We start from the raw sequence: 24,506 nt of genomic DNA, 5'->3' as shown, positions 1-24,506 counted from the left end.
CCAATGTCAGCCTCCAAGGAGCTGTATTGCTTCCTCACATAGAGAGCTACATTTCCACCATGTTTCTGTAATCTCTACTAGATTGTGTGTTCCCAGCATGCATCTTGAAGCATCTCAAACTTATTTGAGATGCCACAAGAGGTACTTGCCCTCTCATCTGGATCCATGCAGGGAGTGCTGGTTTGTGTAGATGATCTGGGATGTAGTAGTAAAGATACAGATTGCCTTGCTCAGCTCTTGGTTTCTGTCTTGGAGATAGTATAGTATATTGTTCTTTCCCCAGAGTTACCATCCCATATTCAAATTCAGGCTTCCATGAAGACCTGATCTCAAGTTAGTAACCCAAGTTAAATTTTAAGTTGCCTTGTCTTTCATGTTGTTTTAACCTGAGTTGAGAACACACCTTCTACAATGTTGTAGTGCTAGAGTGCTGGTAGACCTTTCCTTCCTGTAAACATTTCATGTTTGAGAATTATACAAGTATATCATTATGGGCTCCTTTACCAGTCCTGCACCTTCTTGTATTTCTTCCCATAAGAGGGGAGCATTAAATGCTAGACCTTGCCCCTGTTGCAGCCATTTGCCTTTTGTCTTGGCCAAACTCTAAAATCTATTGCCAGCATGGAGTTCCAAAATGAATCTACTGATGCAAATGGGGTCATCTGGATTTTTGTAATAGTAACAAAGATTAGAAACTACCTGGATTATTTACAAATTATTTGAATCAAAATGGCATTGACAGGGAATCTGACAATATACACTTTTCCATCTCTAATATCTGTAGTTCTGCCTAGACTGAGCCCTTTTAAAATACTATCAGTGCGTGGACTATCTCTTTTTCAAAAGACTGGGGAATGTTTCTAAGTGTTTCAGATGAAACTCCCAAGACCTTTCTTTTTGCCAGTGAAACCATTTATATACTGCAGAGCTAAAGCACAATAAACCAGAAAGCTGTGGTAGGTGAATGTGACTTTCCTATCTTATCTCCTCCACCCTCCCATGGCATCCTTGAGGTTGTAATTTTTCTAGGAGGAGCAGTCTAAGGGACATTTAACCTCATAATGAATCCTTCCAAAGACATGGTGGCTGGCTTTAATACCTGTGAATGATGAATTGTGTCCCCAGTCCCTTCAGTCATTGAATCAGTCACTATGGAAAATGTGGTTGCTGTCACTTGGTTTTTATATGCTGTCTTGTAAATGGCTGGTATTTCTGTATTCTATGCAGTGCCCTGAAATAAAACCTAATAAGATATATATAGGAGAGATACCTTATTTCTTAGAGATTTGGAATTTTACAAAGATAATTTTTGTGCTTCATGCTATTAAAAATTGTTTAGCCAAGCCAAAAAGTCATTTTAATAATGAGGTGGAATTAGTGTTGTCAGTTTTGTTAGCAGAATGATTTTTTTTTCATTTGCCACAGAACCTTAGTTTATTCCAGCACTTTATGTTTGTAAATATATGATCTAATCATGTTGCTGTAAAGGAGGGCACGCACATCACAAAACTTGTTATCGAAGAGCTATAGAAGAGAAGCAGTAACTTGGCTTGTCACTCAGGGCCCTTGCTGTGTTAGTTACATCTGAACAGGGACACTGCCACCTCAATATCCATGTTTTCTTTTACTTCATGCTTCACTTAAGTCAGGATTTGCTTTGCCATTCCAAAGGATTATTATGAACATGCCACCATTCTTCCTTACGCTGACATTTACAGCTCTATTACAGAGGGAAGTCTGGCCTACTTGCATATTGGGTAGCCAAATAAGACCTGTTAAGGAATGCCCTGCCCCATTCCCTAAATTGCTTCTAGAGTTTTCTAACTTCCAAGGAGAAGGCAGCTAAGCCAGATCTCCCTGTTATACAGGTATCTGCAAGGATATTACAAACTGTACTTCATTGTTTCCCCTAATGATTCATTTTAATTATGTGTCTAATTCCCTATTGTGTCCTAGGGTTGACTTTGATTTGGGGGTAGATTGCATCTTTAGCTCCACTTCTCTTTCATGGAGTTGTTAGTAACTCACATCTGGCAAGGCTGTGAAAGAATTAGACTCAGAAAAAGGAGAAACTGTGTCTCCTGCTTTATTTGAGCATCTTTCTGAGAAGCATGGCCATTTCTTAAGGCAGACTTATTGTGTGCATGTTGTCTGACACCCTTAACTCTAGGTACCAGTTGAGCCAGGAAGGTACAGGAACAGTACAGGTTCATGAGCAGGGAGTTCTTTCCCATCTCTATGAGATGAATGGTGCCAAAAGGGAAGGATCCTGGATGGAAAAATGAACCTGGATGGGTGTTTCTAGCCTGCACTAGCAGTCACACCTCTCAATGCAGAATTCACAGTTGCCCTCCCCTTCTCCCTCACTTTTCTTTCAGGCTGTGGTGACCAGACACTGTTCTTAACCATTGCCACATAGATGACATTCCTCTCTCCCTTTTCTGGGGGTCCCAACACTTGTACCATGCTGGGACTATCAGGGAAGTAAATCCATTCCCTTCATCTGAAAACTGATGGACATCCTTGTGCCTTGGGACCAAGGTCACAGTCATGCTGTGTACAACAGCATGGGTGGTCTGCCTGAGCCCCAATCTGCACACAGCACCAGTGGTCATGCATGATTAGGGGAGGGTCCCTTGGGCATCCAGCAGTCCATCCCACCACACTCCCCAGCTGCACCCCCCACTAGCAGCTCAGGGGCCCTGGGCCAGCAAACGCCACACCAGCTCTGCAGCCCCATACTGCACAAGGTGCACAAGGACACTGCCTGAAGCCACACACCATTTCCAACAGCCATGACTGCACAGAGCCACCATCCACACCAGCACCAGCCACATGATAAGTCCTGCAATGGGGGTTGGGGACCTCCCTGCCTATGCCCCTGCCCATGCCCATGCCCCTGCCCCTGCTCCACCTCTCCTCCCAGTCTGCCTGCACCCCCCCAGCCCCAGATTCCCATCCCCAACAGCATGCAGTGAGGTGGGGTACAGTGCAAAACTTATTGAGCAGCCCATGTCTCCACAGCTAGGTTGTCCTGGGCCTCTCATACACCAAGGGATGTGTTTATGCCTGCAGCAATGTCCTCAGCTGTTGGGGTGGGGGGAGGTGGGGAAGGGAGGGAAATGTAGCATGGCAATAGGTAGCCCTCCAGTGGGGAAGTGGGATATGGAACCGTGGCATGGGGTAAGGGAGACCGTCTGTCTACAACCAGAACCTGGCAGCCTGCTGGCCCCTGGGGAGTGAACAGGATGGGAGGCTTGGCTGGTGACCCCCTAGGCCTGCCTAGCCAACTTACCATGGTCCCTGGGCTCTCATGCATGCCCAACCCCAATCTGAGGCCAGGCAGTGTATTGCCCCGGTATAGAGAATCTAATCATAGTTTCATAGTTTGTAGGGTCGGAAGGGACCTGAGCAGATCATCTAGTCCGACCCCCTGCCATGGCAGGAAAGAATACTGGGGTCAAATGACCCCAGCAAGATGTTCATCTAACCTCCTTTTAAACACCCCCAGGGTAGGAGCCTGCACCACTTCTCTTGGAAGTTGGTTCCAGACCCCAGCCGCCCTGACTGTGAAGTAGCGCCTCCTGATATCTAACCTAAATCTACCCTCTGCCAGCTTGTGACCGTTATTCCTGGTCACTCCTGGCGGTGCTCGGGGAAACAGTGACTTCCCCAATGCCTGCTGATCCCCCCTGACTAGTTTATAATCTCTGAACTTTTTCAAAATCACACCAACAGCTTCTTTCTCACAGTTCTATGGGACTCACAGCTGCACATAAGGAAATGGACATGCTTGGCATCTGGTGTGTGGCCTCAGGGTCACTGATACCCACAGCTAGGGACCTGTGGATACACCAACTCTTCCAGAGGAGACCTCTGGACAGGACCCTCTTCCTGGACCATCTGGTCATGGCATCAAAGGACTGGCTGGTGGATGCTTGGGCCTGGCAGACAGAGGACATGGCTTGCCAGGACAGGTGGCAGATGGAGAATGTCATCTGTAAGGATGTATGGGATCAGTGCAAAGAGGCATGGGACCGGTAGGTGGAGGCACGGGACTGGATAGACAAGGAGTTCTGGGTGCAGCTCCTGGCTCTTGAGCATGTGCAGATGGAGGCACAGTGGCAGAAAAACAACATCCTGGCCTGGGCAGTGAAGGCTATAGATGATGACCGTTGGGTGCTGGACTCCCTTCTGGCCCTGACAGTTGCCTTTGTGCTGGCTGCTTCCAAGCCCCTAACCTTAACCCCACCTGTCCCTTGGCAACCCAACAGCAGGCCACCACATGGGCCTGGGAGGAGGTCTTGTGCTGCCGCCAGGAGCCCCTGCCCTGGATCCTGCCCCAGGTCCAGTACCACCTGGCCCCCCTGCCTGGGCCTAGGCCAGCTGCTGGAGATGCCTGTAGTAGGGTCAGGACCTCACAGCATCCCTGCTGGGCCTTGACATTGCCTGCTAAAAGGGGAGCTGCCAAGGCCAGGGGAGCACAGGCTGCTGTCACCCCTGGGTGAGCCTCTGGCCACTGTACTTGCTTCAGATTGCACACCCACAAAGGAACTGCCAGAGGCTGCAGTGCTGTTTACCGGTGCACAGGTTCTGCCCTCTAGTTGTGCCTACCCACTGCTTCCCACCATGGTGCCTAGCTGCAGGTATGGCACCCACAGTGTGAAGCACCCACTATCCACTAAACCTGAAAGAGACTGGATTTTGTGAAGACATGGGTGTTATGGGCACTGCCTGCCTGCCCATTTGGTGCCCATCTGTGTGAACAGCCTGGAGCACCATGGAATGAAAGCCCCACCAGCTGTAATAGGAGTGGTCTTCATTGGGTAGTCAGGTGATTGGGATGTGTGTCCCATCAACGGCCCTGATGCACTGGGGGAATCCCAGGGCATGGAATCCTGCCACCACTGCCAGGGAGTCAAGCACCTCCTGGAGGGCACTGTACACCTCCAGGAAGGCCTTCCTGGTGGTGACCTTGCCCATGCCAAACAGGTGGCTGACATACCACAGGCTGGTAGGCATGGCTAGCTGCAGCAGGGTGAGGGCCAGGCAGGTGTTTGTGGAGAAAGGCAGTTGCATGGTGGTATCCTACTGCTCTAGGTGTGTCTGGAGCTGCTCCAAAAGATCCTGGAAGGTGGCCCAGGTCATCTTGTATGCTTCTAGCTACTGCTCATTGTCCCAGGTGTGCTGGATGGCTTGTTGGGCCAAGAGGCAGCAGGGCTAGAGGCCAAGGAGGGTTATGGCAGCCCCTGCAGTGGCATCCTGGAGCCCATCGTCAGCATCCCTGCTGGGGTCTGGCCAGGTACATGGGGTTGAGGGGGTAGGTGTGTGGCAGCCTGGCAGGTGGTTGCTGCATGTAGGGGAGTGAGGAGGGCTCAAATAGCCATTGGTCAAGTTCCAGTTGGCAAGGCAGGCCAGAAAGGTCAGTGCAGCAGCCAGTAGGAGCCCAGGGTGCTGGTCATCACTGCCAGGGGCAGGGGCTAGAGCAACCATAGTGTGGGGAGGCATAGGTGGTAAGGAGAGTGCTGCCACATGCTGTCCATGTGCTGGGCACACTGCTTCTGGCCAGGGAAGTGCCTGGCCAGAGAACAGTGAGGGGGGGCTGTCTTTTGAAGAGGGTTTCCAGCTGCAGCCAGAGCCTGGAGTTCCCTGGGTGGTGGAAGGGGCCCACTGCAGGACCCCAGCAAGTGGAAACAGTTCAGCACCAAATCTGCTCTTGCTTCCCTGCATGTATATAAGCTTGCCCGGCACCATTAACTCACAAGTAGTTTACTCATGAGTAAGCTGGTGCTTCAGCAAATTCATGTGTAGACATGCCCATGGTAAATATAATCTTGCAGCTTTCACCAGCACATCTATGAAATAAGAAGAGAGCATTGTTGGGAGAATAAGCATAGATAGGTCGGTGGGTAGAGAGAACCTTGGAAAACTAGAGATGGTACTTAAAGAGCAAACCTTTATTTTCTGGGATTGATTACCTGCAGTCTGGATGCTGGATAAGGTAAAAGAATTAAGCCAAAAAGCCAGGAAAGAAAATACTGAAGCATGGATTGAAATAATAAATACATGCTGGTGGAATCATGTTTTGTTTACTGTAATCAAATCCACACAATATATTAGCAAATACATCCATGAAAATGCATATTTCAGTTTTAGCATTTTCTCTTCAAGTCATTTAAATAATGCCAAATTGAGCATGAAGCTAACCTGATGCTAATAGATACTATTGCTGCCATCAGACAATAGGAGAGATTCAGTTGAGAAGCTCTAATTGTCCTCTCTAAAGCAGTGGACTAGCTGGAACTGCTGTCCAAAAGCAATTAAGTACATCAAGGCACTAGTGCTTAAAAGGTGATAACAAGCCCATTCTATTGGTACGTCCTTCAAGTTTGATAATATGTTGTTTAATTTTCTATAGTTATTGCAAAGCATAATAGTGAGGCAATTGAACTTCCATGACAAACTGGTCTACACGGTCTCTGGTTCTGTCTTTTGGCCTGATTCTTATCTTTCTTGAAACGGTTCCATGTGACTGTAAGTGTCCCAGCAGAGATGTGTTTGGGCACTTTTACACATGCTCCAAGGGTGGGGGTGCAGTGCATTAATAAGAGCAGTTCCGAGAACCACTCTAATCAAAGCTCCACACTGTCTCATGTATCAGCATCCCTGTGCTTAAAAGAGGTGGCAGGAACACTTGCACTAAATCTTATTCAATGAGATTTAGTTCAAGCACCCCTGCCACCATTTTTAAAAGTAGGAATGCTGATACACGAGATATGGAAGGCTGCTGGAGCACAGAAATTACCATTGCTCCAGCAGACTTGATTAATCAAGCATAACACATGAGATATGGGATAATACATGAGATACCTGATTAATTGAGTCTCCTCTGATGTGCTGTAATTACAGCATATTGGAGCAGCCTCCACACTCATGTGTGGGCACCTATTGATTTCAAGGGAGACATTTCCAATAAACATCAAGGAAAGATCAGAGTTAGGCCCTATGTTATGTTGGAGGCATGTTCCACGTGAAAGCTAATGTAACAGGAAAGAAACAAAGAATACGGGAAAGATAAAATGTACTTTTCATTATTCTGGAGTAGTTATTTTTACGTAGTCCCCACAACCTGCATTTGCTTTCTTAATATGCAACTTTAACATTGAATTTCTACACATTTAACATTTTACCTTCAAGTTTGTTTTTCAAAAATTGTAACATTAATGCATCTTCCTCTCCCACTTAACAATACTTTTGTTATTATGCAGGAATAGCATTTAGACAGAGTCTGCCATCTAAAGGTTTAAGGCCAGGTCCAATATAAGACTTATGGGGTCCATCTATACATGCACTTTAATGTGCTGTAGCCTATTTTATTGAGTATTAGAGTGTCACGGGAAAAATCTAGCTAATACACTAATGCACAATAAAATTAGGCTACTGCACATTAATCATCACTAAAAAAAGCATGCACTTTCACTACTGTGCATTTCACTACTGTGCATTTTAACCTAATACACATTTAATTAGTAACTCACATTAGAGGATGAAGGGGTGGGGGCAGTTCTCTGCACATTCCATGATGGACTGGGAAGTGGACCAGAAGTACTTCTGGTCTACTTCCAGATCTTCCATGGAGCATGCAGGGGACACCCCCCCAACACACACACACTCCCATGTGACATTCCATCCACCCCACCATCTCAGCGTTCATGAGCTGCACCTGGTACCTTGAGGTATATAGAAAAAACATATAAGCTATGTCTATGGCCAAATCACTGAATCTCTACGAATCTCTCCAAATGGAATTGGAGGATTCCAGTTCAATTCAGAGAGATTAACGTGTCTCTGATTTGATTTGGATTTGGAGATTCAGCTGTTGAATTGGGCCAAAGAAAATCAGCAGCTGAAGTTTTGCGCAGCCCTAGTTCTTAGTTCTTCCTACACAGAGTAGGGGATGAGTTGGCAGCTCAGAACAGAATCAAGGGGACAGCCAATAAGAAACACTTATCACAGGATATTTCTGAGCTCCTCTCCTTCTCAGGAGCAGGAATTATGAATACAAGGAAGATGCCTCTATCCATTCAGATACCTGCAAACATGGTTTGAAACAGCAGATTGGGGTGGAGGGAGAGGCAATGATGCTGGCAGCAGGAGAGTCAGGTTAAATTGTCTCCTCAATATGAGGGTATTCAAACCTATATCTTCCACCTCTGAGTCCCCTAACTAGAAGACTAGAGGCTATGTTTTTTGGGCCATTCTGCACTCTTCCTGTCAAACCTGGACAGCAAAGAACAAAGGATTCATGGGGCCTGAAGGAGGGTAAGGAAGAAGCCTGTGTCTCTAGCCTAATAATAAATATAAGCAGCCGAAACCTGTAAGTTCTCAGGCATCTCCAGTGTCTTTTTTTTTTTTTTTGAGGACTTCTTTTTTTCTTTTCTTTTTCGTTCAATCCAGTGTTTGTTTAATTAAAAATCTGTGAGTAGGCACCACAACCCTAGATTCCCTCCCAGCTGTCTTACCCCTGCTTCATAAAGTATTATCCTAGGAAATGAGGGATATGGGTCTGAGTCCTCTCTGGGACTTAAAATCTCCTCAGACCAAGAAGGCATTAGAACCTCTCGTTTCCTGCTTGAGTGTGCTAACCCACAGAGTACATGTTAAAGGTAGAGAATGGTATTAAAGCCTCCTTTGGCTATGTTTTTTTAATGAAGGTGCCAATGACTGCTCTGTTTTGTGCTGCGTTCAATGCTCTCTTTATGTATGAAGCACTCTTAGAGCTTTGAAATGTACCCTGAAACTCTACATTTATTTATTTATTTATTTGTGAACCCTTTCCTTCCCCATCATCACGTAATTTCCCTGGCATGAGTTTGAAGTGGATCTGCACATTTAAAAATAAACAGTGTGTGTGCACGTGTGTGTGCACACATGTATGTGTAAAATTATACATTCACACACACATAAGGCTGGATATGGAGAAAAGATCTTAGTGGGTGTATCTACACATGCAAATAATTCAGGAGTAGTTTAAACTACACTCAAGTAAATTCTTCCAGGCATGTATCTACATGTCCAGGGACACAGGAGAAGATTTGCTTTACCTAGCAGCAAACTGCTCCTGCTGTCTGTGGCCCTGTAGTGGGCCAGCCTCTGTAGCAGCTAGGAGAGCTCTAGGCTCCACCCTGGGTCCTAGCCCAGAGACCAGGAGACTGCTTCCTGCCCCCAGGAGCTGCCTGCTGGTGGGGCAGATGCTGCCACCAGAATCTGGGCAAAGACAATGTCTCCCTGCCCAGCAGCACAGAGCTCCAGTCTCTGCTCCATGATCATGGGGCTGGGACTCAGAAAGCCTTTGCTCTCAGCACCAGCTCCACAATCACAGGGCTGTGACTGGAAGATCCTTCTCTCCCAGTGCCTGCTCCACAGTTGTGGGGATAGCACTGGGAAAGAAGAATCTCCCAGCACTGGTCCTGTGACCACGGGGCTCAAGTTGCGAGAAAGGATCTCCCAACCCAGGCCCCACGACTACTGACTTGGCCAGGGAAATAAGGATCTCACAGCCCGCACTCCCCAAGCGTGATCACAGAGCAGGGGGGCTTGGAGCTCCCTGTTGCTGGAGCAGGGGGACATTGTCGCTGCCCAGAGTCCAGCAGCATGTCTATGTGTGCGCTACTGCACAGTAAGTAATCCTGAGTAAATTTGCTACTTGCATTTGCAGCTAGCAAATTTACTGACGATTAGAGCCAATCACTGTTCCGTAAGTGTGTGCACGTGTAGACACAGATGCTTACTGTGCAGTAATTAGCTCTACTGCTCAGTAAAGCATCTTGCATAGATGCGGCCATTTAGTTCATTCAACTGCTTTGCTACAGTGCAGGTGAAACTGGTGCCACACTTCAGTCAGTGGGAGCTTTGCCTTTGGCATCAGTAGGTCTAGAGCTTCAGGCTACATTTCAAATCTCTCTCTCTCTCTCTCTATTGATAGATCAATATATCGATAGATATAAATATCTATATTTATATCTTTATACGTGTGTGTATATATGTAACTATATATATATATAGAGAGAGAGATTTCTTTTCTTTTTTGGTATGTTGTCATTGCAATCAATGTTTTATAACATAACTTGGGCATACTTCCTCAATAGCCATTGATTTAACCATATAGGGCATTTTTACAATTGTTCTTGGAGTGTGGGGGGGGCTACACTTTACTTAGAGTAGCTCTGAGAGATGCTCTTATTAAGGAACCTGGAGTATCCCATGTATCAGTGTCACCATGCTTCAAAATGGTGGAAGATGTGCTTTAGCTAAAGCTCATCAAATGAGATTTAGTTAAAGTGCCCCTGCCACCATTTATAAGCACAAGATCACTGATATATGAGATATGGAGGCTGGCTGCAGCACACTAATTATCATGCTCCAGCAGACTTGATTAATTTAGTCTGCTCTGACATGCTGTAATTACAGCATATTAGAGCAGCCAACCAGCTCATGTATCGGCACCCATAAAGTTTTATCTTTGATTTTATTTATGCATTTTAAATTGCTGGAATAGTGCCTGCAGCTACCAGCAAGAATCTTTGTGGGTGTGTCATTGTGTTGATGAATTACAAATACAATCTGTAATCAAAATCACCATTAGTGATATCTGGTATCAAGTATAAGTCTATGTGGCAGGAAAGGAGAAGAGAAGGACCATTGAAACTGCAACTTGCCATTTATTTGTCCCACCCTAAATACTGGAAACAATATCCCCAGCTGCCACTCAATCTTTCTTTCATTTGCAAGCTTCTTCTATAGAAAAAATAATAAAAAAAGATGATGCAGTCAGAATGTCATTTTGAAGCTGAGAGTATCTTTTCATTATGACTCCAATAAAGTCTGAATGCACATTTTTCATTATAAGTAGCTACTTACTACAATGCTAATAAATTTTAGGGATTATATGGAAGTAGGGCCTGAAGGGGCTTCACACTCCCATATAGTCCAGTCACCTTCTCAAGGCAGGATCATCTCTGACTAAACCATCCTAGCCAAGTGTCTGTCCAACCTGCTCTTGAAAATTTCCAACTTCTCAAGGGGCACACCAACACGTGCAAGCACATGCGCTTGCAGCAGTTCAAATAGAATCAGTGCAAATTTGAGCCAGGGCTTTTTGCCTCAGTGCATGTGCTTGGACATGCGCTTTGTTGTGGAACAAATTGTGCCACTTGGGGCAAAATAACCTTGCCTGGCTCCTCCTGGATCTGCAGCCAGGGGGAGCTAGGGCCCAGGGCCAGCACCTGTGCTGTCCCCAGCAGTATAAAAAGCTGCCTTGGCAAGTAGCTGAGGGCTACTCAGTCTCAGGAGCTTCTGGGGCCCAGCCAATTGGTACCTGGGGACATTACCAGGTGGACTGCTGAAGCAGCGCTGAGAGTTCCCTGCACCCTTTACCCACTGCAGTGGTCTGGGTTGGGGCTGCTGCCTGGCTGTGACCTGTTGCACACCTGCCAAACCTGGATGGGGACTGCATAGCCAGTAGAGGCATCCACCCCTCTAGGCCATCTTCCAGTGGGCTGTGGCTGCAGAGTTGGCCTCTGTGCGGCACTACTGCCAAGTGTGGCCCTTGCCCAGCCGTTTGGGTAGCTACCGCCTGGAAGATGTTCCGTGTGTGGTGGCCTGCTTTGAACTGTCAAAGCATGTCCTTCTGGCCTCATTTGGCAAGGAGGTCAGCCACAGCCAGTTGGGTCCAAGGTGCCAGCTCTTAGCAGGCAGGGTCCTGCCACTGGCCTCCCTAGCAGGAATTCTGGTGTTCCCTAATGGAAAATCCCTGATAAAAAAAAATCTCAAAGTCACCTTGTAAAATACTGTAAAATCCATGTTCCTCCACAAGTAAAACAATAGACCACTATAAAGAGAGAGAGAGACAGACAGACAGACAGACAAACAGAGACAGCAATCATTTGGGAAATGTTTTATTGATATATCTACAGTGTTAAAGTGTGTCTCTTATCATAATAATAAAGTAAACTCTAAATACATGTTTTCTGAATTCCTGAATACATGAATATAAATTTTACTGCCCTCCCACAGGGAGTTTTGCCCCCCACACAAGGGATTCAGCCCCCCACACAAGCACAGGGCACTGGGGGGCAGGAGGGCTGGGGCTGGGATGGTGGGGCTGTCCCTTTGGCCCGTGCTGTGTAGGCAGGGCCCCAGTGACCCTGATGGCAGCTGGACTGTCAGTAAGTGCCGGGTTTTTTTGTTTTGTTTTCTACTGTTGGCACGCTGGGGTGGAGGGGGCAGGAATCAGGGGCCTTGGAGGGTTTTGGGGGGCTTTGGCCAGGCAGGGCAGGGATCATTGGGATCTGGGGGGCAGGCAGGGTGTGGGGCTGGGTAGAGCAGGGATTGGGGAGTCTGTGGGGAAGGAAGGGGATAGGGCCAAGCAGGGCAGGGATTGGGGAGGTCTGGGGGGAGGCAGGGGGTGGGGCTGGGCAGAGCAGGGATGTGGGCATGGGGAAGTGGGTTGGCCCAGTTGGGGTCCCCCCCCATAGTCCCCTCTCCCCTCCTCCATCACCCCCAACTCCTTACTTGCTGGCACTGGGACACTGCTGCTGGTTCTTCAGCACCAGGTGAGGGGCCAACCACAAAGATGCTCTGGCAGCCAGATAGTCTCTGGTTCCCTCAGGAATGCAGGAAAACTCCACTTTTTAAAACTTCTACCCCACTTTTTTTAACCCTGGTTTTTTTTAGACCTCTGGATATCCAGGGGTGTAATTTTCTCCCTGTGTTGCAAGTTTTCAGCATGGGGAATGTTTGTTTTGTTCCTATATGTGCCTCTTGCCCTGTCTCAAAGGGGTTTGAAATGGAGCAAGAGGCACTCGTCCCTATGAGCCCACAGTGGCCTGTTTCTGACTATCTTCAGTCAGAAAGTTGCTCTTATTTTTCAAGCTAATTTTTTTATGCTACATCTTTTGTCCATTGTTTCTAATTGCATCCTTTACAGCCACAAAGAAAATCCCATTTCAATCCTCTCCATAATCACCCTTCACATTTTTGAAGACTGTTATCAAATCTCCCTCAGTCTTCTTCAGACTTAGCAACCTTTAAGTCCTTCAGCCTGTCTTCAAAGTCATTCTTCCCAGGCCTCTAATCATTTTTGTTGTTCTATGCTCAGCACTTTCCTATCTGCCCATATTCTTTTTGAAGTGTGTGTGTGTGTGTGTGTGTGTGTGTGTGTGTGTGTGTGTGTGTGTGTTGGGGGGGCGGGCAAAAACTAGGCACAGTACTCCAGCTCAGGTTTCACCAGTACTGATGAATCATTTCCCTAGATTTGCAAGTGACACTCCTGTTAAAACAACCCAGTATACTGTTGGATTTTTTGTAGCAAGAGCACACTGTTGGATTATATCCAGTTTATAGTCTATTGTAACCCCTACAATCCTGCAGAACTGCAACCTAGTCACTCATTCCTAGTCTGTATTTGTACATACAATTATTTCATCTCAAATGCAGGATTTTGCTCTTGTCTTTACTGAATTTTATCTAGTTAATTGTGGATCATTTCTCCAGTCTATCCAGGAATTCTGGATTATAGCCCTATCCTCTAGAGTGTCTGGAACTTCACCCATGTTGGTGTCCTCAGCAGATTTGCTAAGCATGTAGTTATTCACATTGTCCAAGTCATTAGTGAAAATACTGAACAATCCCAGACACAGGACAGATCCTGGGAGAATTGTGCTTGATACCTCCTCCCAACTAGACATTGAGCCCCTGAAGATTACTCGTGGAGCACAACGAGCCAACCAGTTATGTACCCACCTAACAGTATTTTCATCTAGTTTATATTTTCTTATCTTGGTAAAGGAAAGAAGTGTGATAGGCCATGTGCAGATGAAATGAGAGGTGTGTGTGCACAACACTTTAAAGCAGGCTAAATGTTTTCCCAGCACTTTAATGGTGTTGGTGTTTGCATGCCTCGGTGGTGTATTTCACATTAATTCCAGCCTCTGTAGGAAATTCAGTGGTGTAATGCACCTTAAATGACTTGGGGTGGCCTACAGCCATGGAGCAAAGCACCAGGCTCCATGCAGCTCCACAGTTCTGCAGGAAGCCCTTCAGCCAGCCTGATAGCAACCCAGAAAAGCAGCTCCAGCCAAGAAAAGTAGTGCACCTCTGATTTTTTTTTTTGTGTTCTTTCTCCCCTGGAGCCTGCCCACCTGCCTGAGCTCTATGGGGGCCCAGTGCTTCCCTCTGTGGCTGTGGTGCTCCTGGCACTGCCCAAGTCGGTGCCTTCAGGTGAGTGCTGCTTTGGGGGGGCACCACTGCTATGGAGGGAAGTACCAGTTCCTCCTGCACTACAGGGACCACTCCACCCACTGGCAGCTTGCCCTCTCCTCCCCACCACTGGAGAGGTAGATAAGTCAGCTGGGTGTGTGTATGACATGGGGGTTTTATCAGCCCTAAATTGAAGCAATTTTTTAAAAACCCACCACTTCAATTTAGGGCCCCCATTTCATCTACACGCACCCCTAAAAACCAATTCTGTGGCTTAGATTTTCCCCAAAACCAAAAAAAGGAATAGCAAGGGACTGAGGTAGATACAAGAACTAAGCTTTATTATCATTTACAGTAGGCTTACACAAAGTATTTCACCTACACATCTGAATACAGTGGCAACACATAGGGGGTGCATGTGGGTGCTTGTGAACCCCCTGAGCATGGTGGTGCACCCCTTCCAGAAGGCACCGCCAAAATTGTCAGCAGCGCCTGTGGGCCATTGCCGCTCACCACCCCCACTGCTGACACCGCTGGTGGTGTCTGCGGGTGGTCACCAAACCCTGATTTCCCCCCGGGCCTTCCCACTGACAGCATTTGCAGGACCTCCTCCACCTAGCACTGCTTCGTTCCCACTGCTGTCAGCAATGCTGTGATCCCCAGCCAGTGGGGGCACACGTTGTTCATGTCTGAAAATTGTTCTGTTTGTGCATGCACATTTTTGACCTCATAAGAAACTAATTCTAAGTTTTCCTATGGTTCATAGAATCATAGAAGTCAGGTCAGAAGGGACCTTGTAGATCTTCAAGTCCGACCCCCTGCCTGGGCAGGAGAAAAAACTGGGCTCAAATGATCCCAGCTGGGTAGGCATCAAGCCTCCTCTTAAAGACCCCCAGGGTAGGAGCCAGCAGCACTTCCCTTGGAAGTTGGTTCCAGATCCTAGCTGCCCTGACAGTGAAGTAGTTCTTACGGATGTCTAATCTAAACCTACTCCAACAACTTGTGGCCGTTATCCCTTGTTATGCCAGGGGGCACTAGGAGAAACAAGGTCTCTCTCAAACCCTTCTGGTCCCCCCTAGTGAGTTTATAGATGGTCACCAGGTCCCCCCTCAGCCTTCTCTCATGAAGGCTGAACAGGTTCAGGTCCTGCAGTCTCTCATTGTAGGGTCTGCCCTGTTGTCCCCAGATCATGCAGGTGGCCCTCCTCTGGACCCTCTCCATGTTGTCCACATCCCTCCTGAAGTGTGGCACCCAGAACTGGGCGCAGTACTCCAGCTGCGGCCTGACCAGCGTCGCATAGAGAGGGAGGATCACCTCCTTGTCCCTGCTAGAGATGCACCTATGGATGCACGACAATGTCCAGTTAGCCCTGCCAACTGTGACCTCGAATTGTCGGCCCATGTTCATCTCGGAGTCAAGAATGATTCCAAGATCCCTTTTTGCTTCCGTGCTCTCAAGAAGGGCGATTACTATGTATTATCATTTATAATTATCTGCACAGCACCAGCCTAAGATCCTGCTTGAAAATTTAACCATCTATTTTCAGTCTTTATCAAACACATTTTAAAACACTTAGCTGAGGTTAAAAATTCCACTGTACATTTTGTAATTTCTAGAAACAATTAGTAACATTATGAATGTTTCTTTCTTTATTGCCTTTTTCTTTTTGTTCTTTTTTCCTGCATTTTGGATTGAGATGCATGTAATTCTTGTTTTCACTGCAAAGTAATTTTTTCACTTAAATTCCTTCAATTTTACGGAAAATGTTAAAAAATATTATTTAAATGAGTATTGTTTATTTAAATAAACTAAAAACTCCTGTTTTACCTAATCTTTTGTTATAGCCACATTTAAAAAAAAATAAGGTCAACCCCATTTTTTTAAAATTGTGTTTGAACTGTTCTAGTTGCCTGTTGTAGTCTTCTATAGCCACCAAAACAATGGCAGACACATCAGTGTTAGAGCCAATTAAGTCACAAAGTTGCAAGTGGAAACTAAATAATCTACCTTTGTTTTTTATAGGAATTTTAGGAGGAAAGAAACCCAAAACAGCAACAACAAAACCCAAACAAGTGACTAGAGTCCCAGTGGATCTTCTGTTATACTCAATATGATTTATAGTTAATGAAGTATCTTTTTCTCTGCTTGAATTTTCTGAACCCCAATTGTTCAAAGCTGGATTGTGCTTAATTAGGTGGAGAATGTAGGCTAACATAAAAACTAAAAGAAATTAATCTGAACCTGCATCACTTTGTAGTTGTAAAGTTTTATGCATGTGTTATTATTGCTGTTTGATGATGTCAGGTTTGCTGTTCTGTTGCCATCTCTTGGATGGCTGTCCAACATGACAGCCATAGCTCAGTGCCAATATGTGAGGATGCTTCCACCGAAGTGGTATGGAGGCCCATATTTTTTTAAGCAAAAGATTCTTATTTTAGAAGTAGGTCTAAACTAGAGACCTGTTCCTGCCTTCCCTAACTCCCACTGTTTAAATTGCAGACCAGTTTGAAATCTTGAGCCAAGCCCAGCTCTAGAGCCCCTCAATGAAACATCAAAGCAGAACCTGGCATCTCTACCTTGTGAATTTTAGAAGGGCTGAAATCCAAGCCAAACATCAGACTTCGAAAAGTAAGTCCATACAATGCACCTCTGGCTGTCACTCCCAACAGCGCTTAGAGTTTATCTTCCCATTTGTAGTGTCCCTGGTTTAGAAGAAACAGGACTTAAATAGAAGGAATACTGATGGGATTTATTAAGTCTCTTGTACTAGAACTGTGTGAATCATGAAATGCTTAGTTTGGTAGCCCAAGAAAAAATTTGATTCAGCTGCAAAGCAAAACAAAACAAAAATTTAAAAAATCTATCTGGTTTAGAGCTATTTCACCCTTGCTCATTGGTGACATGTAGGGGTGCACCCCCTAAGATCACCCGTGCACCCTGTGGAAGCTCCATCTGGGAAACTGGAAGTGCCACCAGAAGTGCACGTCCAGTTTCACTGCTGGCTTGGTGATCAGCTACTGGGAGACCCTCCTCCCCCAGTCAGTGATTGGTGATTGGGGAACACCCCCCCATCAGACTTGGGAAGCACCAGTTGCCCATGCCCTTGTTTTTTATAATTTCTTTAAAATTTTAGGGCAGTTTCAAAATTAAAACTTTTTTTCAGGATAAAAAGACTAACTTTTGTTTTATTTTTTCTGAAAATATTGTTTTAGTATTTTATTCCCCCCCCCTTGTTTATCTTTCCCCATTGTCTGAAACTCTTTGCCAAATTCACTGTAAACTTGTGAATAGCTTTGGTCCTTTGGGTGCTTTATTGTATTGGTCAACACACCGTGCTGAAAAAAAAGATTCACTCATGTTTCTGCCAGGTTGTCAGAAAAGTATCCACAGGGTATCCCCTGAGCCCTGAGTTTCTACCTGCTGTCCTGCTGTTTGTCTCAAGAAATTAACCAAGTTTGCCCTGGGATAATTTCTTAATCTTGCAAACCTCAGCTCCATTATCCTTATACCAGACATCATGGCTATAGCAGGGTAAATACCCATCAGCTCTGGATATCCTTCCCTTGAGTTGTGAGAGAATTTTTAGGTTCTCCTTTCCATAGAATGTGTTAGCCTCGAATATCTCTAGGTCATAAATCACTCTTTACCACGCACAGTCGATAGGGAGACAAAACAACAAAAGTATTTATAAAGGAAAAATAATTATACAAGGAAAACTAACCATAGGTTTGAAGACAGAACAAAAAGAGAACGTTTCTTACCCTCTTATCTGACTATCACTGAGTCCTTCAGAGACTACTACTCAGATCTGCCAGGATTTTATTCAGATGGGCTGTATTTAGCTATCCTTGTGGTAGGTTCCTACTTGGTCTGGCAGGGGAAGCAGCGTGACCACGTAGGCGAGCTTCCCAGGGTAATTGTCTCTGATATGTCCTCCATAGGAGGTCTATATTGAGCAGATTCTTTTTGGTATTGGGTGGTGGAACTGGAGCGTGCTCCATCCACTCCATGCATTGACCTGGTATTGCAGTGCTTCCAGGACCGGTGCAAAAAAACAGGAAAAAAAAAAAAAAGGATTTTCCGAAATAAGCCTTCTTGCTAATCCTTCCAGTCCTGACTGCTGGGGAACTGGACTTTCCCCCAGCCTAGGATAATAAAAAAAAACCTGGCCACCTGACAAATGGCCCTTTACATACCTCTCAGCCAGCCCTCTCCCCCAGCGTGAGTGCCAGAATTCTCCAGAAATGTCTTGCCTCTTGTGCCACGTGGAACACCTCGGACATTTCCCTTGAATTCCTTTGCTATTTTTCAGTTGGTTTTTCCCCCCTCCCCATTATAAGCAGACAATACCTTTTTGCCCATCCCAGTAGTAGTTCCTTCTGTCTGCAACTGGGAGCAGCAGTTGTTCTTGCCCTAGAACACAATGGCAAGAGATACTTAGCAGTTTAACCTACTACTTTTTCCTTAAGTTTGCATCTCTCAGTTCCTTTGAGTAAATCACACCTCAAATAATAAAGATATATACTGGGCATGTCTACACATGTATTATGTTGGCTTAAATTTACTATGCAGTGAGATACTTCACAGTAAGCAGGTGCTAAAGCACATTATAGCTGTATGTGGACTGACTTGGGACTAAAGATGGTCCAAAGTCAGTCCACACACACAGTGTTACTGTACAGTAAAGCACCTACATGTGCATTATTGTGCAGTAACTAATGGGCATAAATTTGATACCTACCTAATGCAGATATCAAATTTACTCTCAAGGCAGTTTAAGTGACCATATTTACTGCACAATATGGCCATGCATGTGTAGATGCATGCCTATACTGTACAGTAATTTTGGTTACTGGACAGTAAATGTGCACATGTAAATCTACCCACTGACATCATAAAAAAGTCTATACAGTGATAACACCAACATAAATAGATACAGCATAACCTAGATTTTTCAACAGGACCACACATAGCATATTAGTATAAACACAAGACTATCTGCATGACACTCCATGAACTCTTCAAGAGCAAGATTTGATGGTGTTTATGACACAAGTGCAGACAAACCCTAGATTTGCCATTTTCTGCATCCTCCTAAGTTCTATAACCCTGTATGTTTGGCAATCTCTTTCACAGAAGTGCAGATGATTATCACTTTCTGATTCATTGTAAAATAAATTCTAAAGAAATAATTTGGTTGCTGCACTGACTGTCCAGTCTGACCTCATGAAGAGATGGAATGTAACAAGTATAGGAACCCACTGAATTCTAGGCTATTCAGGCTCTCCTGTTGACATAAATATTAAAAGATGTTCAAATAATTTTAGTTAAAAGCCCTGGAATCACTGCTCCAAAAATAGCTGGCTGTGCTATGACCCCATGTAGCCTCAAACTCAACTAAAAGACAGCTGGGAAATCTAAAACAAGTTCTACGCCCCAGACAGTAGCATTAATGGACAGTCTCATTTCACATTTCTTTCCAAGTGGCTGATATATTATTAACTTATTCTTTAGTTTGAACTGGACACCTGTGCTTTTAGAAAAATATACAATGAAATAAAAAAAACCCAACTAGGTCTAGATGGAGAAACAAACTGCCCACTCTGAACTGTGAAGATCTTATGGTTATTTATTTAGAGGTAAATTCTGTCTGCTTTCGTGGGGATATGAGAAATAGGAAAAAAACAAGAATTTCTTATTTGACTACTTTAACAGCTGGGAAAACAATAGCCAGAACTGCAAGGTGCTGTTTTGGGTCCACTGAAGTTAGCATTGATTTGAATGATACTGCAACTTTACAAACAGAACTCATGCTTCCTCCCAGCAGTGTTGTGGAGCTTGATGCATCCTTTAAGATTTTGTTTGGTGCTTCAGGTGAGATTTATATGATGCATCAGTCTTGCCCAAGATCTTGACACAGTGAAGAATTTCCTCTAACTTCTGAGATGGAAAAATAAGCATGGAGATTTCAGTGCAGAGTGCCTGAGTGTTTCCCCCATGTCTGAGAGATGTGTGATAAAATCTGTATAGAAACCAGCTATAAAGTTATTACACATTAGCCAGCAATAGCTTTATAGCTTGTAGGAGCTTTACTTTCAAGGCAGTCTAAGTGACCATATTTACTGCACAATACAGGCACGTATGTGTAGGTGTAGTAGTCAATTTGCATGTGTAGTGTATGTGTAGGTGTAGTGTATGTGTAGGTGTAGTAGTCAATTTGCTGGTCTATATTAATTGTATAATTAACTTGGTAATTGTGTGATACCTATAACATATAGAGGCCATACGAACATATTAGAGGTATGGAGTGACCTTTCTGCCGTCCAGATTCCTTAGCCCAAGAGGTCTGCTGTTGTAGCCCTGTGGGGTCAGGCCAACTCTCAGGATTTCAATATTGTGCTGTTAGACAGGAAAGTGTGAAACAACTGCACATATACAAACACACAAATCAATTAGGTGCATACACATACACACACTCAGGTACATACACATCCAAACCAGCCTAGGCACGTGCATACCTATTACCAATTCAAGCACATACACTATAAACCCCAAAAGTATGACATAAATCAATTGTCCATAGCCACACACTCAGTACACATACACAGATCACTAATTCATATATCATTGCACACAATGACACCCCCCCCCCAGTTCACACACTTACAGCCCACCTACACATACACACAGGTAAGTTCCTAACTTGATTGGTACAGTGTGTATGTGTGTGCTTGGGGTATCTGGGATACCTGGGGGAAGGTTAAGGTGAGAGAGAGGGAGAGTTAAAGTGTAGGAAGTGAAAGTTGCCTGAACCAGGATTACAACTGGTGGACTAGAGAGAAGCTGGCTGAGGAATGGAGTCTTGGGGTTACTTAAGGTAGACTGGGGCTGCAAACTGAGGCATACAGCTGAGATATGGGGGTGGGGGGCAGATAAATGGTGACAAGGAGGAGACAGCCAGGAAGGAGAGACAGGCAGAAACCTGTGAGCTTCGGTCTGGAAATGGAGGCTGGCAGCTTAGAGATTGGGGGGCGGGGGGGGGGGGAGATAAGTGGTGACAAGGAGGAAACAGTCAGGAAACAGACAAAAACCCAACTCAGGGTTTCAAAATAACAGATTTATTAAACAAACAACACACTACACAGCCCCATGAAGTTATTGGTACACACACACACACACACACACACAAACACACACATACACACACACAAGCACTCACAACAGCAGCAGAAGAAAAAGACTCAGTGGCAGGGTTGAAGTCCAGGTAGGGAAGAGAAACAGAGTCAAGTCCTTGGTTGAAGAGGGCATGGGGGTGATAACTACCTATCCAGGCTGGAAAGGAGTCTTTGTCCAGTAGGTGGTGTCCAGAGGGGGGTCGCCAGCAGGGCCTCTGGGTGGATAGGTAGTGTAGCATGGTGCTGGTCCAGATGGAGAGGGCATCCCCAGGAGTCAGTCTTCACTACCTCTTTTATGGGACAGACTACCTCTGATCTCCTATGGGAGGGCCTATCCAGGCAAGGTCAGTCCTGTTCCAGAAGGTTCCAGATGTTCTTACTGAGCATGTGCAGCCTTGGCATAATGGTGGTTTGCATTATCTTTTGTTTCTTGAATGCTGAGGGTGGTTCCAAGAGCTGGGTCACTGGTCCAGGTATTGGTATTGATGGATTGGTCATTCAGAGGGAGCTATTTTTAGACCTACTGCCATTGTTTCTCAAGCACCCTCATTTATCCCCATTCATTCAGGAACCAAGTTACATAGGAGGGGTAGTATGAGTCATAGGTTGCACAACCAGGCATGGGGATAAGATGGAGGCTTGACATTACAAAATGGAAACTTGACAAGACTTATGCTAACTTATATGTATAGGCCTAAAACAGTAATCACACAATATAAAAGCAATAAGAACAATCAATACAAACATAATGATTATCACTTGTAAAACAGTGAATATCTATATTAAAATAGCAGGGCACTTATTTGCAAAGAGGGGAGAGAAATTAATAAAACTTACTACCTAAAATAAAATGTTAAAGCTTGAGAAAAAGTCAGAAATGGTTGGGGAAGGGGAGGGAATGCGTTTTAAAATAAATTAAAAAAAGAAAAACTGGAGACATCCAAGATGTTATGGAAAGGATCCTCAGTCTTGTCCATCTATCTGACTATTATCCCATGCTCCTCATACGTGTAGGAATTAACAACACAGACAGATGTAACCCTTACTGTGTCATGAGTAACTACAGAGCCCTGGGAACTGGGCTCAAGGGACTAGGGGCACAAGTAATTTTCTCTTCTGTTCTCCCTGTTGCAGGCCATGGACCCAGGAGGGAAGGCTGCATGGGAGAGGTTAACAGATGCTTCAGACAGTGGTGTTACCATGGAGGGTTCAGTTTCTTTGACCATACCACACACTTCAGAGAGAGAGGGCTTCTAGGATGAGATGAAATTCACCTCACGTGTAGAGGTAGGGCCCTGTTCTCAGCCAGGATGACTGATCTACTGGACAGAAGTTTAAACTGACTTTGCTGGGGGATGGGGAAAATCCAAGTAGAGCTTGCCCAGGGACCAGCACACAGGAAAGCTCCCTTGTAGAGGACACTAACACAGCTGTTTTTGAAAATGCTAAAGAAACAGTTCTCCCACAGCATCTCAGGAAATTGAGAGTGTCAGCTGGGGGAATCTGCTGCCTGTACACCAATGCCAGAAGCATGGGGAACAAGCAGGAGGAGCTAGCCCTCCTGCTGTCTAGTGGGCAATATGATCTGGTAGGGATCACAGAGACCTAGTGGGACTCCTTGCATGATTGGAGTGTAGCTGTAGAGGGCTACACCCTGCACAGAAGGGACAGAGTAGGGAGAAAAGGTGGAGGAAACCTCCCTATGCGAGAGAGCAGTATGCCTCTCCGGAAGCTGACATTGACTCCAAAGATAAGCAGCTTGACACCCTCTGGGTCAAGCTACAGGAGTGGGGGTGGCACAGGTGAGATGAGAGGAACCTAACTGTAGACTTTTACTACAGGCCATCAAATGAAGGGGAGGAGCTGGATCTGGAGTTCTCTCAAGAACTGATAGAGGCCGCATGTGCAAGGCACTTGGTTGTCATGGGTGACATCAATTACCCAGACAGATTGGGAGGAACACTTAGCTAGGTCAGATCATTCATGCAGTTTCTTGACTGTGACTGATGAGCTCTTTCAGACCCAGGAAGTGCAAGGGCCAACCAAAGCTAAAGCTCTTCTAGACTTGGTCTTGGCCAAGGGAGATGATCTGGTGTGTGGCTTGAACATTGAGTGTAATGTAGGCAACAGCAACCATGAAATTATCAGGATCACCATCCTCTGCAAGGTCAACAAATCAACCAGCAGGATTGAAGTCCTGGACTTCAAAACTGCTTACTTTGACAGGCTTAGAGCATTAGTAGGGGAGGTAATGCAGGACCAGGAAGGGAGGCAAATGGAGTGCACGAAGAATGGTCATTGTTCAAGGATACAATCCTTGAAGCATAAAAGAACACCATTCCTGCAAAAAGGAAAGGTAACTGAAGGGCTGCCAAACCCTCCTGGTGCAATAGGGACATTGTGGTCCTCTTAAAAAAGAAAAGAGTTGTTAAAAAAGAAAAGAGGTGTACACACAGTGGCAGCTAGGGATGGTTCTCAAGGAGGACTATACATAAGTAGCCAGCACTTGTAGAGAAATGATCAGGAAAGCCAAGGCGGTGACTGAGTTTAGGTTAGCCATGGGAGTCAAGGACAATAAAAAGTCCTTTAGGTATTTAGGCATTGTGGGGGAGGGGAATGGAAGTGTGGGACTCCAGCTTAACACCTGGAATGCCCACTTTGCTTCAGTATTTCACGAGACCAAAGGGAAAGACAAGCGAGATAAGGCTCATAGGGGGAATGCCAGGAATGGCAGCCTCCCCAATGTGAATGCTGAGGGAGTGCAATACCAACTAGAAAAGCTAGATATTTATAAGTCAACAAGACTGTATGGACTTTATCCGAGAGTGCTGAAGGAGTTGACTGAGGTCATTGTGGAACCCCTGGCAAAGCTCTTTCAGAATTTGTGGTGCATGGGGGAAAAACCTGAGGATTGGAAGAGGGACAACATTGTGCTCATCTTCAAGAAGGGAAAGAAGGAGGACCCAGGCAACTATAATCAGCATAACCTCTCTCCCAGGGAAAATCCTGGAAAAGCTCATTAAAGAATCTATGTACAATACACTTGTGGAAGGTAAGATTCTGAATGACAGC

At 45.4% G+C, this 24,506-nt stretch overlaps 1 pseudogene; it reads left to right on the top strand.

The window, feature by feature from the left end:
- Positions 1 to 18,097: 18,097 nt before the first annotated feature.
- LOC149856552 (U2 spliceosomal RNA) lies at positions 18,098 to 18,314 on the top strand (annotated as a pseudogene).
- The last annotated feature ends 6,192 nt before the right edge of the window (positions 18,315 to 24,506 follow it).

The sequence above is a fragment of the Crocodylus siamensis genome, chromosome 10, assembly GCF_052110815.1.
Source record: "Crocodylus siamensis isolate JL-2025a chromosome 10, ASM5211081v1, whole genome shotgun sequence".
Lineage (NCBI taxonomy): Eukaryota > Metazoa > Chordata > Crocodylia > Crocodylidae > Crocodylus > Crocodylus siamensis.
Note: the sequence above shows the minus strand (reverse complement) of the source record. Positions and strands in the feature narration are given on the sequence as shown.